Here is a 5,243-nt window from a genome sequence, read left to right as displayed (position 1 = left end):
TAATTTTGATTTGTTAACCAAACCCACCCTCACTCCAGCAGAGCTGGGCTATCCACCTGCTTGCCAGGACACCAGGCTCCACAGAGGATAAGCATCTTTGCCCTGTGCAGGGAAAATCCAGACAACCCATGTAGGGTGGCTGCCTCAAGCCCAAACACCCACTCTACAGCTATCTGTCCTTAAATCATGTAATGCCCAAAGCTCTTTCACCTTTCAATTATGGAGGCAGTTGAGCAATGCCAGGCAAATTCAGATGCCTGACCAGCAGTAATCTATCCTCCCTGCCCAAGCCTTGTGCCTGGTACAGCAGCTCTTGCAGGGGCTACAGAGTGTTATCACCAACAGGCTGTGAAATGCTTCCTCCAATTTAGAGGGATTAATTGAGCACAGAAGGTGCTGCAGAGGCCATCATCTGAGCAGTGGAATCAACCTTTCCCTCATCCTCCCTCCAAAACAATCTTGAGGTAAAACATCAGCTTAGAGTAATGAGGTGACACAAAGCAGCTTTATTCCTTTTGGACAGCAGCACAGAGAGGCCTCACTTTCCACTACAGTATTCTCTAATGGAAAACTAAGAACATATTTTTCCTTGTCTTTTTTCCTTTTTTTAAAATGTTAATGTAAAAAGTTTGCTCACCAAAGCAGACGAACACATCTCACCTAAAGCAAAAGAACCAGACATATTTGGCATAGGAAGCAAAAAATATTAATAAACAGGTAAGATCAGATCAACAGCACTCACTAATGATTCCCCCAAAACCTGACCTACTTCTCGTAGCCCAAGAATGTCTTTATTTTTGTCTGTGACCTGCTTTAAAAAGTAGATCTTCTTTTTAAAAATTCCATGTGCTCAACTGCCAAAAAATAAAATTGGCAGGATGCTGATGGCAGAATTCCAGTGTAAATGCCCATCTCTCCCTGCAAGAATGCACCTTGGTGTGGAGTGGGAATGACAGATCTCCTGCTCCACACATTCCTGGATTCCTTTTAGTCTCAGTCACTTGGAAAAGAAAGGAGTAGTAGTATTTCAGGAGAAGAGGAGGATAGCATGGGTTTTTTTTTCCATAGTAGAGAACCCTTAAGAGTGTAGTACAGTGTATGAACTGGCAGGATTGAACCAGCATAAAATAATCCCGACTTGAAAACCACACAGATGGACTAAAATGGATATGGAAAAAATTGAGATGCTGATCCAAGTGAAATTGTCAAAGTTTGGGGTGTTTCAGAATTCAGAGTTCCCTTTCAGCATCAGTAAAGAAGTAGGACTGTGCCCCAGAAGCCTGGATCCAGATCTGGAAACTGTGGTGATCCTGCAGGCTTATCTCAAAGGGATGCTAATCAGAAGCAGCTTCTGCAGCTACAGAGTGTAACAAAAATGCTGCTACTATTTTATTGAAAGTTTATGGTTATTATGTCACCCCTAATTACAACCCCCAGAAGCTAAGCGTGAATCATTCTCAACCTTAAAGCCCAAACATGTGGACTGAATTTTCTTCCCTTTCTCTGCTTTCTAGCAAGGATGCTATCTGTGTCACACTGAGCAGGAGAGGAAAACAAACCCTTGAAACCCAAAGAAATCTCACTTCCCTCTCTGGTGAAAAGCGATCGCTTTGTACAGTAACTAAGCCCTCTGACCCTTGCAGGTCACGGCTGAGGGCTCAAACTGCTCCAAGTACAGGAACTGACTTCAAGACCTAAGGGAATTGGGTATATCCAGCAAATAAATAATAACTTAAGTACTTCAATCAAACTTCCCAATGAAGAGTCCTGTACAGGGAATTTTTTAATATTAGCATCCCAAATATGTCGCTTTTTCACAAGGAGAAGGCTATGAGTACCAGATACACTGAAGCGTTGGGTTATTAAGGACATGTGGACATTTATGTGGTCAATATGGACATTTACATCACCAAGAGTTTATACAGATAAGCTGGAGGTCGATGAAGAGAAGCCTTTAAAGATCTGGGGGAGAGGGAGAGAAGGAATGGAACACACAAAGACCTAAGGTGACACCAAGTGCAAAAAAATTACGAACCAAATTTAAAGCTGATGAGTAATACATATATGAATGGGCACTGCATCACATTTTCTAAAGACTAAGATGTATCAGATGATGCACATATGGTGACCAACTATGTCATATATCCCTCATGCTAAACCTCACAATTGTTCACATGTGAGACTGGGCAGGTGCCAGTGATCCCTTGCACCCATGGAACACACCCTGACCACTTCACACATACAGAGCTGATGTATCCCATGTCACTGATCTGCCAAGGCCACGAATCCTATTACAAGAACAAATGCAAAGAAAGATAAGTCTATAGTAAGAAGGGCCCTTACATCACAAGCTTTGAAATCATTGCAGGGTATGGAAAGGACAGTGTGGCCTTTGAGCCCTGCACTGAACTCAAACCAAAAAAACAGCTACGAATAACAAGTAATGCCTAGTGAAAATAAAGAAAATGTTAAAGGCAGAAGGCAACAAATATGCACAAGTGATGTCTATAATAGTATCAGAGAAACATATAACATCAGGTTAAAAGGGAACCTCAGGAGAGGTCATTAAGTATTACAGTATTTCAGATACTTAGTTTCCCATTTCAAGAGCTGTAAAAAAATCTCAGGCTTCTATGGATGGCTGATCTCCTTTCACTAATAAACATAATTATTCACAGTCTCCTGAGCTAGACTAAGCTAAGGAGAACGAGACCTGTCCCAACTCCCTCCCACAGTGGGGAAGTTGCTCTGACCTGCCAGCCTCTCTCAGAACATGTTAAATATTGAGCTCAACATCTTTCTTCTGAGCCAACAAAGAGCAGAAATCCTTCTGAAACAGAAGATGATAGAGAAGAAAAAAACCATCTTATATGCTCTATGCTGGTAACAAAAAGTTGGTGTAGGACTTGTCTCCTGGCTCTCTCTTACTGTTACTCAGCAACCACTGAGGACTGTACTACTAGGTTAGGTCACCGAAGCATTTAGGGATGAGGAGCACAAGTATCTCCCAGACATCGCAGATGCAGCAGTGGAAAGGTGGGGAAGAACAGCACCAAGGAAAGGGGAAGCATTGATGTAAAACAGGAGATTAAGAGTCAGAAAAATTCCTCAGAACTGCTCAGGAAAGGTGGTGGGTGGCTGAGCATGACTCACATACCTAGTACTGACTGTCCCTGATAAACAGTTGATTCGCTTTTCCATCTTTGTCCCTTCCTCTCCCCTCAGCTGATTGAACCCTGAGCATCCAACATGAACACATAAAAGCTCTGTATGTCAAACCTCCTCAAACACTGGGGCTTGCAGAGACAGGCAGCAGCCATGTGCTGCTTTCCTTCGATGCCATCAGGAACAGAAACTCAGTCACACCAGGGAAGAGCCCGACTAACACTTCAGGTCATTGTCCCATTATAACTTTTCCTCTCAACATCTGTTCCTCACATCTGTCATGGCAAAACTCTTCCTCCTAGGAGGAAGCTGGGGGTGGGGATGAATTCCTTGTGAATGCTCAATGGGGTCCTGTGAGGGACAGTGAAAAAATCTGAGTTACCCTGCAGATCTCAGAGTCTCAAAGATTTTATAGCAGTCCCAAGCTACAGCATTAAGTTCTATTTCCCAGACTGTGGGTTATTTGGATCCAGTGTTTCAAACTAACCTTTCAAAGCAGAGAAGCCAGCTGTATGACCTGGACCACTTCTAAGTTTGTGTTTTGCTCATGTCTCTTTTTTTTTGGAGTTCTGAATCATAAAAAAACCCTCTACAGATACAACCAGGAGTAAATGCTCCTAAAACTTAAACACTTTCCAAACAGCTGTTTGGTGCTAACAAGGTTTCAATGTTAAGTCTTGCTGAACTAAAGCCTTTTATTCTATGCTTCTGTTAGCCTGTGTCTATGTTCCTTTCTGCACGTACAGTACAAATGTAATTTTCAGACCTTTCCAACCATACTTTTGAACACCAAGTGCAGCTTTAAAAAACAGGGAAAAAAAAATGTCATTTCAAGGTAAGTTTGAAGTTTCCATCAATAGTTTGCATGTTTGCATGAACAGCAGCTGTGTATGTAAATGGTTTGAAATAGCTAAAAGCTCTAAACTAATTAAGATTTTCCCATTGCAAATACACATTTTAGGTTTGTTCTGCATTCTTTCCTTCAAAAAGAGGAAAAGGTCCAGCTCAAGACTTAGTTTCTGGCCACAGAAAGTATTTACTGTTTCAACAGCCTTTCCATTCCAAGGGAATGACATCAGCACCAGCACTTTGCAAACTTCGAGTCTAATTCTCAAGCAGAGCTCCATGCTCACAGATATGCCAGTCATAACATGACATGCTTTCTCAGAATTTGTTCCAGATTTATTGGGGCTGTGACTGGCTTTAATGCTGGGAAAGGTCTTTTATCAGTCACGTACAGCACAACCTACAGCCCCCAAGAAAATGAACTCTTCAAAACACAGCCCAGCTCCTTTGTGAACTGCCTGCCGATGTCAAAGCTTAAGACACCACAAAGAACACATACAGCCTTTTTCATTTCAGGGAAGTGTAGAAATATAAGCTAATAAACTCCTTGTACAAGAACAAACCTAAAACTGCAGATGTCACGCCGCAGCTGAGTCATAGAAAGTGGGAACAGAGGGGATGTGACACAGTCACCGAGTTCATCCTCCTACACTGAAACATGATCATCTATACCCAAACCATTCCTCTGCGACTGCTGCCTAGCCCATTTTTAAAGAATAATTGAAAATTAAATAAATAACCTCCTGCCCCACAATCATGGAAATCTCCAAACTTCCTCAACTAGGATAACTACCTCAACATCTAACTCTCCTCATCACTGGGGAGATTATCCCCTTGACTTTCCTTGCTGTAGCTTAAACTCATTCCTTCTTTCCTGCACACCCACTGCAGGCGAGTTCATCAGCACTTTCTTTGCTGCCATCTTTCACATACTTGAAGGCATGTCATCCATTACACGAAGCAAGCTCAATTCCTCCATACCTATCTTTACCAGATCCCAGTTGGCATTGTCCTCTGGAATGTTCTTTAAATTGGTCTCCATCTTTCTGAAGACGTGGTGGCAGCTCAGGCCACCATGTGCCAGCTGAGGCCCTGGTAGCACCAACTAAGGATTAACATATCCATTTAGAGAGCTCACTTTGAGGTTTCCTCTTCTTTCTGTCTATAGAGTAATGTGACTCTTGGGGTTTGTAGTCTACTACACCTCCCAGAACTACTGTGCAGAACTACCT

The 5,243-nt window shown here is 42.4% G+C and overlaps 1 protein-coding gene across 1 annotated transcript in view; it reads right to left on the bottom strand.

Moving 5' to 3' along the window:
* Positions 1-5,243, bottom strand: part of FNDC3B (fibronectin type III domain containing 3B) — a gene marked incomplete at its 3' end in the record, with an annotated part of 118,097 nt that overhangs the window by 30,102 nt on the left and 82,752 nt on the right. The window lies entirely within an intron of this gene.

Source organism: Acanthisitta chloris, unplaced genomic scaffold, assembly GCF_000695815.1.
Source record: "Acanthisitta chloris isolate BGI_N310 unplaced genomic scaffold, ASM69581v1 scaffold19382, whole genome shotgun sequence".
Lineage (NCBI taxonomy): Eukaryota > Metazoa > Chordata > Aves > Passeriformes > Acanthisittidae > Acanthisitta > Acanthisitta chloris.
Note: the sequence above shows the minus strand (reverse complement) of the source record. Positions and strands in the feature narration are given on the sequence as shown.